Raw genomic sequence first — 13,699 nt, 5'->3', positions numbered from 1 at the left:
TTATTTTGGGGGGGTTTCATATTATGGAACGGTGTATTAATTTTTGAGGTACAGTATGCCATGTGACTAAGCTAGGTTTATGTCAGAGATAAAAGGGGAAAGTACCCAAATTTCCTTTCCTGCCCACTGACAGTGAAAGTGAAGTTCCAACTTCCTAGCCTCATTTTTCCCAACTTAAGGTTTTACTTTCCTTTAAAAAGCAAACATGGGGCACCTGGGAGCTCAGTCGGTTAAGGATCTGACTTCAACTCAGGTCATGATCTCGCAATTAGTGAATTCGAACCCCACGTTGGACTCCGTGCTGACAGCTCAGAGCCTGGAGCCTGCCTCGGATTCTGTGTTTCCTTCTCTCTCTGCCCCTCCCTCCTCCTCTCCCTCTCCCTCTCCCTCCCTTCCCTCCAAAAATAAATGAACATTAAAAAAATTAAAAAAAAATTCTCCTGATGGTCCATAAGAGATAGGCAAACTAATAGTTAAAGAAAAGCAGAAATATTCTTAATTCCAGAACTGGAAAGAATTGTATCCAGGGTTTTGAAAATGGGGTTAATTTGATGTGAAAAAAATAATGTAGTCAATGGCATCATCAACGCAAATGACATGGTGACTTTCACAAGCCTGCTTGATAGCACCTGTCCACACAAGTAGATGGCATCATTCTGATATGATGTTGAGTCACAGTGAACCCTCAGTGGCATAAATCTTTAAGGTTTAGGAGCACCTGGGGGTGGCTCAGTTGGTTAAGCATCTGACTCTTGGTTTTGGCTCAGATCATGATCTCACAGTTTATAAGTTGTAGCCCCTTGTTGGGCTCTACACTGACAGTGTAGAGACTGTTTGGGTTCCTCTCTTTCTCCCTCTCTCTCTGCCCCTTCCCTGCTCACGTTGTCTCTCTCTCTCAAAATAAATAAACTTAAAAAAAAATCTTTAAGTTTCACATTAAAATAACCTCTTTGTAGCCCAGAAGGGTAGTGTTTTCCATAATAGGACAAAAAATGAGAAAAAGTTAGAAAAACAATCTCCTAAGTAAAAGCCACCATGGGAAAAAAACCTGTTCTTGTAGTACAGACTTGATTAAGGTTTGGTACACAGCTTATCCATCAGGCACCCACATGACTCCGAGGTTTCCATATACCCAGAATTTGCCTATGTGGGGAAATCTTTTCAAAAGTCACAGGCCTAATATATTAGAAAAATAAGAGCAACCCACGATTGACATCTTTTACTGCATTTGTTTTAAACTACATTAAAAAAAAAAAAGGCTTCTACAATTTTAAGTCATGTGATGATGAAGGAATTTATTTTCCACATATAAAATTATGTTGTAATAGTTTTTCCTCGAAAGAAAATGAGGCTGAAGGGTTAGAGAATTTCTCAGCTTTGTGATTTGCTTCCTAGTTGTTAATGGTTATGTAGTCCTTTGTTCAGAACCTTCATACCCTGGCTGACTAAAATGCAAAGTACTACTAGCCGGCAGCAGTCAATAGCGAAGGCTTCGGTGCCCAGATGCCTGGGTTTGAAGCCCAGCATCTTTCGGCATCTTCTCAAATCTCTCTATTCCTCAGGTTTTTTTCATTTGTAAAATATTAGTGGTCATACTAATATTTACCTTGTAGTGTTTGAATAGTATTTAAATAATTTAATATAGTTTACAAAACTGATAGGCTTCTTGTCATTATCCCCTCACAACAAATATGAGTGAGCCTTTTTGCCAAACACTGTGCTAAGTGCTGGTGATATAAAGTTACTGCCTTGGAAAAGGAGCAGTTTAGGGGGAGACTGGAACTGTCTGTAGAGTAAAAATTATGTTCGTATTTGAGTAGGGGCCATTCTTGTGTGTATATTTACTTTGTTCGTGTAATCTTCAATTCTCCACAAATAAATATCAGTCTGTATTTTTGTTACTGTAGATATCCCTTCTGTAAAAAAGTAAAAAAAAAAAAAAATCCTCCTTTATCAAGCAATTACTTTACTCATTATGGATTCTCTGATGTCCCACTGAGCTGACAGACTGAAAGACCAGACTGGAGTGAAGTCACATAGATACGTGGGGTGCTGTTACTCTCCTGAGCAAGCTCTGTGCCTCTAACAGAGGGACTTCTCCAACACATTTGCTCTCTTTGTGATGGGTTGGGGAAGAAGCACCTCTAACTCATGTCTTCTCCCTGGTTCAGATGTTTCCCATTTGGGTGGGTTTAATATGTTCAAGGTCACTGTCCAGGTGTGATCTGCAGCCCTTCTGCTCCCTTGGGAGTCTCTGTTTGCAGACTGCTGGCCTTTCCCTCTCCTCTGAGCCTCTCTGGGGAAGATCTGTCCTGCAAAGAGGATGGGCAGAGGGTATGCATCTCCGGTTTTTCAGCTGCCCTCTCTGGGGCTAATTTAGGGGAGAAAGACTAGGAAGTTCAGTTGGGCCTCAAGCCCAGACTATGTTCTCTAATGCAACTTTCCCAGTTTTGTCATCTAAAGGAGTCACATGTCTATTTCTCCACTAGAATAAACTCTGGAAGATGGCATGTAGTGGATTGGCCCCTCAAATCCCTAGGCTGTAGTCTTTATTCTGTCATTTACCAGCTCAGTTATCTTGGGCAAGTTATTTTATTCTCTAGATTGTAAGAGTGATAATGTATTAGTTTCCTACTGCTCCTGTAACACATTACCATAAATGTGGTGGCTTAAAACAGCACACATTTATCATGTTACAGTTCTGGGCAACAGAAGTCCAATACATCATACCAGGCTAAAATCAAGACATTGGCAGGACTGTGTTGTTGTTTCTTTCCTCTTCCCCCTCCCCCTTCATTTTTTTTTAACGTTTATTTATTATTGAGAGACAGAGAGAGCATGAGCATGGGAGGGGCAGAGAGAGGAGGAGACACAGAATCTGAAGGAGGCTCCAGGCTCTGAGCTGTTAGCACAGAGCCCAGTGTGGGGCCAGGGCTCGAACTCACAAACCCAGTGAGATCAGGACCTGAGCTGAAGTCAGACGCTTAACTGTCTGAGCCACCCAGGCGCCCCAGGACTGTGTTTCTTCTGCAGGCTCTAAGGAGAATCTGTTTTCTTTCCTTTTCTAGCTTCTAGAGGCTGACTACATTCTTGGTCTGTGGCCTCTTCCCCATCTTCAAAGCCAGCAACGTGGCATCTTCTGATCTCTCTTCTCTTGCTTCCCTCTTATAAGGACCCTTGTGATTACATTGGACCCTCTGGATAATCTAGACAATCTTCCCATATCAACATTTGTAAATCACCTCCTCAAAGTCCCTTTTGCCATGTAAAGTAACATATTTACAAATTCAGGGGATTAAGGATGTGGACACCTGCAGGGGTGTTCTGCCTACCACACGTATTTTCACTGGCTACTCCCTAAATTATTTTCCACCCTACATGTTCCTATTATAATTAGATTCAGAGATCTTACTTACAACTTTGAGTACTCTCACTTCCTCATCAACACAGCCTACCTCATACCCAAGTCCTTCTATCACCTGCTCACATTTGGTTCTTATGTTACTGTCTCTTCATTCTTGCAGAAACTCCTTAAAAACTAACCTCCCCTGCTTAGGTCCTTGATTTTCTATTCAAATTCATTATTAGAAACAAGCCCAGCTTCCAATTTCTTTGTCTCTGATTTAGATTATAAGTATTTAGCTTGGTAACACTCTTTGCAGTTCAAGTATTATTCTTTGTTGATGTTTTATCTTATGAGTTCTATGTATTCACAAACGTTGGGAAAAATGACTTAGCTCCCCTTTCTCAATGCTTTAAGGGTGGTTTAATGTAGTGAAGTCTCAAAGATGAAAAAAACCCAAATTGTATTTGAAATAACAAACTGGGTTTTAGGATCAGAAATATGAGGTAGCGTGCACCCCGACTTGTAAGATTTATAACAGATCTTCACTGTTCTGAAGACATTTGTGGAGTGCTTCTGGAATTTGCTAATTAACAAGAGCTCAGTTCCCCTTTGCCGTGCCTTATCTCATTCTTTCTCTTACCATAAACTCATCAAGCGGATTTTTATAAATATCAGCATATGTCTCTTTTATTTGTTCTGACTCTTCTCGTCAGGAGAGAACCTCATTTTTAAACAGCTGTATTCCTGATTTTGTCTTGTTTGACATAATGCTCTTTTCACTGTGAGGGAAATAACGGGTTGGGATGTGTCAGAAATGGTGGCATTTTATCAGGCCCTTATGTGGGCACTTATAAAGAAAATGATGATTGCTTCCTCATCCCCTAATTCTCTGTCTCCCATGTAGGTGTCTACTTGCTTCAGCTAATAGTAAGATAACGGAGAGACCCATCCTTTGAAAGATTCTTTGGAAATCTAGCATTTGTGGTAATGACTAAATTTCTTCTAGTGGCACCTGGAAAAGAAGGTATTTTCTCTTCACTGTGAAAGCACAATTTTCAGATCTTTTCAATGGGGCTTGAGTTTCACTATAATTCTTCAAAGAGCTGCTACTTCTGGTAATTCCCATGAAAATGATAAACTGCAAAAGCCTGAAGGCTTGAAGTGGACTGTCGCTTGTAGTGTGTGTTGGGGGGGGAGGGGCATCAGCTTTGATGTGTTAATCACATAGGCTCTCCTGCGCCTTAGTCCTCTTCCTTAAAGCTCCTGTGAAATCAAGGTAAAAATCATGAGAGGCATCCTTGCAAGAATGTATTATGCGGAAAGGAAGGAGGACCCTTCCATCTGTTTTTCCTCAATCAGGACCACCCGTAGGGTAGGCAGAGCCCCAGGCAAATGTTAGTTTTTTGCAGGGTCTGTGTCTATATAAAGACTACTTTTTGTTTGTTTGTTTCAAGTTTTTATTTAAGTAGACTACTTTAAAAAAATGCGTTGCAACTTTGAGGTCAGTATAGCATTTTTCAATGATGAATAATTAGTAGAGAAGAGATGCTCTTGTATTTATTGTCCAGTCAGAGCACAGGAAGATACTTTAGTGTTTAGATACCATTTCTTTCTGTTCAGACTCAGGCATCATCTCTTTATGTTCTTAATTGTTAAATGTAATAATTTTCACCACAAGAATAAGGTAGCAATGGCTGTTATTCACAGTGCCCTGACTCCTTAGATCCTGTTTATATTGAAATAATGTTGATCTTCTTGCTTCTAAATGCCATCAATACCATTTATTTCATTTATTTGATGCTGGTTGTGGCATTACATGTGACGTGTATCATAAATCCTGCTGCCCATCCCACAAGTACTGGCTTTCAAAGATTCTCTCAAATGTCATAATTGGACTTTATTGATGATGCCCACAAATGCGAGTCTTTTTCAGAGTACACAGAAAAGGTGAACAATAATTCACTTTCTGGCTATGTGGAACTTATTGTGTGGAAACTTGTAGCATAAACATAGAACAGATACATCTTCCAAACATTCCATCTCTTGAATTCTTTAGGCCGTAATCACGGCATTCCTAGATTGCGACATCTTTTAATGTTGACTATCACACCTGGCCCACCATCAAGAAGAATGCACGAGGGGCTGTAGACAGAGTAAGAAAAGTGATTCCTGCAAGGAAAGTGTATTCCTTACCCAGCATGGATAAAGATCAGTGTAGGGAGTGCATCGTCACAGCATAGATGGGAAGGGCTCATTGGTATTAGAGAGCAATGGATGTCCCAGGAAGAGATAGGTGTGGCCCCCCTGGAGGACTGCCTGCCACATGGTGCAGAGCTGTGAGGGGGATGGGGGCCTATCCTGAGTGCCACCATGGGCAGGGAGGACACACTGGGTAAAGGATGCCTGTACAACCCTACCATCCTCAAGTGTTATAGACCCAAGACTATATTATGGCTGGCACATGCAGAGAGCCCACATACACTGCTGAAGCCTAAAGTTAGCCCAAAGCCTGAACTTGTCCTTTACCTGACACAAATAAGAATCTACCTAAATCAGTAGCCAGTAGCATCCCAGCCACAGAACCCCAGGATCACTGCACAGGCACGGATCCTGGAACTCCTGGAGCATTGGTCAACTAAGTGCTTGAGGGAGGTGGATGAAGAAGATCAAAGGATTGGAGGGCACTTCAAAGGGGGTGGGATACAGAAATGGATTCCTGAGGGTTTTGACCAAGACTTGGGAAACCCAGCCCAGATGGTGCTGTGGCCTCTGTTGGTCTCAGACAAAAGAGGGACCTTAAAAGAAAATATTGAGGATGATACTCCAAAAAGCAGAACGCCTTAATTTGCAATAGGGGTCCCACTTTGTTGGGTCTAACAGCTCCAAGTGATAATGGAGGTATGTGGGGATAGACAAATGATTTTACTGATTACATGTGTTTGAACTCGCATATTTTAGTCTTAGTTGGCCAGTTGCATTCTTTTTCTCTCCCACCTGTCATCCATTTATCCAACAGTGACTAAGTGAGTGCCTTTGATATGACAGTAAGGCCAACTTAGCTGTTAGACATTAAGGTCAACAATATTTTTAGGAGCTCAGAAAAATATTCCCATTGCTTTTATAATCACAAGAAAGAAGGGGACTCTTAGGTCCAAGAAAATGTCTTAATATATAATATCTATTCATCTTTATACCAACACAGTCATAAAATATCCTCTTTAATTTCTTTTTATGGAGGAAGGTGCTCATAAAGGCTGTAGTGCCTAGAGCCCTAAGAATTCAAAATGCAGCCCTGACGTCCAACACTGTACTATGAGCTAGGGATGCAGCTGTGAGCAAGAGACAGTTGTGTCTTTCATGGTACATGGACACGGAGGGTGATGGAAAAGAACATGGGAGGTTACATTAGCGTATAATAATATATTCTTCCAACGGAGGTCTGTCCAAGGAAATACAGAAGGCTTGGTAGCAGGGTTGGGGGGACGTCTGTGTAAATCAGTGATGGGAGTGGGGGATGATTGCCTCATCTCGCTCTGGTGTATAGCCAGTTCACCAGAGTTTTTACCAAGTATTCTTGTAATTGATGCAGATGATGATCTGTATGTATTATAGGCAGCTATTAAAGTCAGCTACTGGTAGAGATTTAACTTTGATACTAGTTACTTTGAAATTTAAGCATCCCATCTGAAAGCATTTTTGAAATAATTGTGAAATGTGTAATAAATGTATGTATAATTTGCTACCTGGCTCTGTGTCCATGATTACTTCCAGGTTCTTCAAACTATCCAAATCATTGGTAATCCTAAATACCATACTGGATTTTGGGAGAGTGGAATAGACATCTCCAAGTGATGCCTATTTAAATACCTCCCAGGGTCATGATCTCATTACCTCTCAGCCTAGTCCACAAAGGATAGTTTTGTATCTTAGTAAGTTCTCTTTGAAACGTCTTACTATAAACAGCAACAACAACAAAAACCCTCTGTGTGTTTGTTTGTCGTAACAGGTAATGATGCGATATATATACCTCATTAGTTTAGGTTGTATTTGATGATACCAGAGATCCCTTAAAACCATAAAAGTATAATTTATTTACATTTTGTTTAATGGAAAGAGGGATTCGCCTAAAGACATATACTTTATTCAACAAGCCAACATTTAGTGAACATCCACTTTTGTGCCAGACACCATGGGCCCATAAATAAATGACACACAGTTCTTATCTGCAAGAAACTCATAATTCAGGGGAGAACATGGGCAAGAAAATCAGTGATTATAATACTGTTATGGTCACCTTCAATGGCAGACGGACTCTCTACCCAAAGTTTGGCCTGGATATTGAGACGGATTACTACACACACACACACACACACACACACACACACACACACACACACGGATATGAAAAGTTGTATTGCTTACAAAATTGCAGTCTCTGAGGTGAGCAGAGCAGCCCTCTGGAGCATATCTGAAATGGCTAGAAAGAACACGGGAAGGAGACTGGCTTGGGGGTTTGTTGCGGTTCGGTGGGGAGGCCAGAGTGAGAGTGCCTCCACATAGACAGGGGCCTGCTTGGTTCAGATCTCCTGCTGGCGCCAAAGGAGGAGCACCCAGGCTTTCTTATCACCTTGTCCAAATGTGAGACACAAAGGGAAGTGGAAGGAGTGAGGCTTAAACACTATCTACAGTCAAACACCAAAAAAAAAAAAAAAAAAAAAAAAAAAAAAAAAGGAGCCAGGCTCCTCATTCCAGATATGGTTGATAAGAAGTGCTATGCGGGAAGTTTCTAAGGGTCTAAGGGGTGCTTGTCACAGGAGCATTTAATCCAGCCTTGGAGGGTTTGAAAGAGTTTCTGGAGAATGGTGCTCTTGAGTGAATCATGAAGGGTGTGAGGAAGAGTGAGGGGACGTTAACCATGAAGATCAACTCGAGGCAGAAGAGTATCACACTGGAAGCACCACAGGTTCATTTGAGAAAGTGGTACTATTCCAATCCGAAAGCTGCCCGAGATTGAATCAGAAGGAAAGCAGTAAAAGCCCTATCAGTGAGAGGTATATGACTTGATTAGTTAACCTTCTCTTGTTAATTACAGTCTTAGTTTAAAACAGATACTGTCAACACAGTCTGAGGGGATTTCTGGTAGCGGGTTTGCGGTGACGAGAGGGGAAAAAACTTCTTGGTCAGTCTTCTCATACTGCAGAGATCATGATACTCTCCCAAACCATTTTGGTACCTCTTCCAGGGGAAGAAATTATGTGTGGTTTAAAAACAAAAACAGCTGACTTGGATATATGCCATCTTCTGCCTGGTAGAAAATTACTGGACTAACAAAGCAAAAAGTTCTAAGAGTGAACTTCAGGCTTGGCCCCAGTGAGACAAAGTGTTACACTGGGTGGGAGGAAGGAATGAATAATGGGGTGCTTTCCTGGAGCATTAGAGTCACAGAAAAGCAAGGTGTATTTATAAAAGGAATAGAAGACCCAGTTCTAACTCTTTAGAGTTAGGTGTTCGATTTAGTGGAGGAGGACCAAAGAAGGATAAAAAGAATACTCAGAACAGGGCAGTAGAAGGAACTTAAATGACCAAGAGAAGCTGGACCCTGCAGGGGAGCTAAGTTCCTACTGTGCCCATCCCATTAGACTCCCTTCCTGGTGTTTCTGACATGAAACGAAGAACTCAACCTTTAGGACATCTAAGAATGGAAGACCAGTACTAATCAGACATTTGTGATACATAGCCACAATTTCCTAAGCAGATTCTCAGCCAGTAGGCTTTGTATTCCTGTCCCCATTTTGAGTAACTCTCCTGGAAATCCTTGTGTGATACTGGAATCAGCTGCCATCCAACCTTGGGCTCTGTGCTGCTGGGGGCAAAAGAAAAGAGTAATAAAAGTTGGAACTGGTCTGCTGAGCAAAGGCTCCCTTTTTAAAAGCAAGAGGCTAAGACATGGGGGAGGGAGGGTTCGATTAAAGGAAGAAAACTTTCTGTGACCAAGGCAACCAGAAGGCCCCCCCAAAGCCTGTGGGAGCTTGTGAGGAGAGAGATGAAGAAGTCCTGTAGATTTGTTACATCAAGATGTTACTGTTTTTAATCAAGGTTCCTAGGTGACCCTTAGTCAATTAACTCATGGTCCAGTTGTCCTATTATGTATCTTCAGCTGATTCTTCTCTTTGTATATTCTCTTCTCTTTTCCGAATGCTGCTGAATTTGAGACGTGATTATGAGCTGCTACATTCAGCATTAATTTAATCCTAGAGTTTAATTCATTTCTTTCTCTTGTAGCTGATTGAAAAAAGGAAGTTGTAAAAAGAAAAAAAGGGAAGTTATTTCAACCAAGGTTTTATCGTTTTGAGAGAAAAGGGAATAATTTAAATACACGCAGCATGCTATTTCTAAAACCAGGGCAAGTAGCCCAATAAAATAATTCTGACCATATGAATGAATCTACATTTTACTTTCATTGCCAAGTGCACCCAGCTGGAGTTGAAACAGCTTTAAAGATCAATGTCCATTTAAGTGATCATAGGAAAGTGGTTCTAAAGGTTACTGTTTTAGCAAATTAAAATTTCAAGAGCATAATTACAAATATATACTGTAATAACAGTAGGCATTTTTTAAGATTGCATGAATTTAAGAAAAAGTCTAATTTACAGTTTCTAGTTAACCCAAATGTCAATATCAAACAAACTGTGAACTGAAAATAAAAACAGAGAAAAATAGGTTGGAAAGTATTTAATAAAATGGCATTTAACCAGAAGAAAACATGTTTTGTAACTCAGCTTGCCATTTCACATTATTTTTGAAATATTTCATGCTGTACTCTCCTATTTCCTTCAGTACTATTTAAATTTTTAGCCACCAATTTGTTTGTAAGAGATTCATTAGAAGACATGGTTAATTGCATATTTTCTATGATTCATCAAGGCAAGCAAGGTTCATTAATGATATAGGGTACTTTTGCTAGCACAAAAAATACTCAAAATTCATAGAAAAGAATAAATATTTATTAGATTGGACAATCAAGAAAAGACTTTGCCCACTCGGCTGGATTTACAATGTCGGGAACTTTGGCTAAATTTCTAAGAGTTACATTTCCAGAGGAGATGATAACTCAGGCACAGTGGAAATGCTTACAATTAGGAGAAATTTGTGGCCAGCTACAGCTACTCTCTCCAGCATTTCAAGGAAACATGATGGCTAACCTACTCACTTCCAGGTAAATTCCTGAAAATGGTTCACTTTGTAGCCCTTTGATCTTATCAACTACAGAGCAAAGTGGAAAGGAAAGATGAAGAATGGTTCTTGGTAAGAGGTGTTTTGTTTTTCATGACATTGCTCAATGTGTTTTGAATACTTTTTCTAGGAATAGTGATGGATTTGCACATGTGTATCCACACTCCATCAACTGCCTTCCTCTTGCTAATATGGATTTATGAGTTAGCTTTTCCAAGTCTTAGGAAGTTGTCTGTGGCCACATCTTAGATTGGAACCCTGCAGCAATCCAGACTTCTTTAGAGATCCTTAGCTTCGTTAACACCTGATTTTAATCTATCCTTCCTGTATCCTCTCTTCCTTGGTGGCCAAATTTGTGATGTGTCCAGATTTAAAATTATTTTATCCAGCAATGGAGTTGAGTTGGAATCCCAGAATTGGGTCCAAGGAGAAGTGAAGTCCATGTGAGCAATGAGTTTGGGCTCTAGAAGAACTAAAGTTTAATAAATTGTGACTGCCCCCTTAATAATTCCAAATATATTAATGCTAAGATTATCTTAGGCAGATTCTTAAAATAATCTGGCTAATTGGTTTAATCATGCCAAATCAAAAGACTGGGAATCCCAAATATCTGGAATTCAGGTATCTGAAATATGGTTAATAAAATTATAAAAACAATGAAGTCCGTTCTGTTTAATGAAAATATTATTAAATCTCAGTAATAAAAATTACCTTTAATCATGTTGAAATATATTGCATTTTGGCTTGTAGCCTGAAAAGGGTTATGTTACATAAATAGAAGCTCAATTAATATTCAGTGGACTAAACAGTGCACACCTGGTATTAAATATGATAAACTTTGGACTCCTTTTCAGAATGGCTAAGTCAGCATTCTTCTTCGGAGGGTTGTTTCTTTTAGCCTGGCTATGCCTTTTTCCTATTAAAAAACATTTTTTTTAACGTTGGTTCATTTTTGAGAATGACAGAGACAGAGAACGAATGGGGGAGGGGCAGAGAGAGGGAGACACACAGAATCCAAAGCAGGCTCCAGCTCGGAGCTGTCAGCACAGAGCGAGATGCAGGGCTTGAACTCATGAACCGCGAGATCATGACCTGAGCTGAAGTCGAACACTTACTTGACTGAGCCACCCATGTGCCCCTACATTTTTCCTATTTTAACCTTTCTCTTCACTCTAAATACATTCCTTCTAATATTTGAAAAAATGTGACTATTTGGAAAATCTCTAGCCGAAGTATCTTCAGGTAAAAAAAATGTGTTCCCTGGCTGGCATGCTAACATGGTAGGATCACTAAACTTCTTGTTATTTCAGTAATAAACACTTGGCTGCTGATTTGTGTTCATCAGTCGCTCAAGGGAAGAGAGTGGGATGTCTGATGTCTTGAGTACAGTCCGGTCTGTCAGGCTGGGCCTGCGACTTTGATTCGGTTTCAGGCCACCAGCTATGAGTGAGGATGCAAATCTTGTCCTCTGTTTCCCAAAGATAGAACATCTCTGTGTTCCATTGTTCTAATAAAGAAAAACAAGTTGTATAAACTTGCCAACCAGAGACAAAAACTTTTTTGGTGGATTAGCAAAATACAAGAACTTTGGTTTCTGGCATCAGAAACTATAAACTAAGATGTTCATTCTTCTGATGATTGATAGAATTAAATAGTTGCCACTGAGTCACGAGAATGAGATGATTTGATGGCCAGTGAAATGACATAGTCTTAATGGCCCTGTCGTTTCAATCTTTCCCAGCAGCAGAGAAGGAAGGGAGGCATCAAGCAGTATTTTACTCTCATGTATCAGTGAGTCAGGCATTTGGACCAGGCACAGTGGTGATCGTTTGTTTCTGCTTCACCACGTCTGAGGCCCCAGCAAGGGAAGATTTGGAAAACTGGACACGGATCAGAACACTAGAGGCACGATCATCTTCACACTTCTGTCTGGCATCTGGACAGAGACAACTTGAAGGCCTCACTTAGATGGTTCTATCAACTGGAATTCTTATACAGGGATTTTCCATGTGGCTTGAGCTTACTCAAAGCATGGTGACCTCAGGGTAGTTGGACATTAGCCATATGGTGGCTCTGGGCTCATGAGTGTGCATTCCTATAAAAAAGGTGGAAGCCATGCGGCCTTTTGTGACCTAGCCTTGGTGGTCACATACTGCCACCCCTTTTATACCCATTTGTGGTCAAATCTCTCATGAGCCCACCCAAATTCAAGGGGAGAAGAGACCTCATCTGTGGATGAGGGCAAGTTTAAGACATTTTGGTCGTGCTTGAAAACAGAACCAGGAGGAATGGGTTTCTTCTGAAATAGCGTTATTCAGTATTGTGGATAAGGCTCAGATTAGTCCTTTATTGTTTCCTCATGGACTCTATTTCCAAATGCATGCAGTTCTTTAACTCAATGTGTGCTAAATACTTAACCTATGTGAGAGAAGAAGGTGAAATAAATGTTGCTGAGTGCTGGTTATATTTGTCATATTTACCCCTACTAAACCCCTATCAGTATTAGCTATGCCTAATCTGTTCTAAACTTTCTTAGGACCCTTTGGCAGTGTTTCTTTCCAGAGTCATTATTATTTTAGAGAGAGTTTGACTTGGTTGGCTCAGTTTCCCCAAAGATGTATATGTATTGAACCTATTAAACGTGTCTGGCTACCATCCCTGAAGAAAATCTCAGATTCTCTCACAGACTTTGTGCCCTTTCTTTAAAACAGAGTAAATTGGGATACAGATGATGGGAAAGAACTCAAACTTCTGCTGTGATAAATATTAACATTGTAATAAGAGATTTCTGAATACCCCAAAGTGTTTTACCATAAGATGTAGAATCTTTGCAAGAAGAGGATAGAGTCTCTGTTCTTCAAGGAATTTACCATCTTATTTGAAAAGGTAGCCAAGCAGATGCACCCTCTGAAAAACGAACACCTGCTGCAGAAACATGCGAAACTACACATAGCATGCAAGCATGTAATTAGTTTAGCCATTCTTACTGGGCACCTGAGCCAGAATGTGCAAATGATTGGAGCCAGGTGACATTAACAAGGGATGCTCCGTGGTCAAGGTGAATCTTAAGGGGAGGAATCAACTTCCATGATAATGAGGTAGAGAAAGCACAGTAGGAAG

Source organism: Panthera pardus, unplaced genomic scaffold (genome assembly GCF_024362965.1).
Source record: "Panthera pardus isolate Hobbes unplaced genomic scaffold, ASM2436296v1 HiC_scaffold_1, whole genome shotgun sequence".
Classification (NCBI taxonomy): domain Eukaryota; kingdom Metazoa; phylum Chordata; class Mammalia; order Carnivora; family Felidae; genus Panthera; species Panthera pardus.
The sequence above is the reverse complement of the archived record's forward strand: the minus strand, read 5'-3'. Positions refer to the sequence as shown.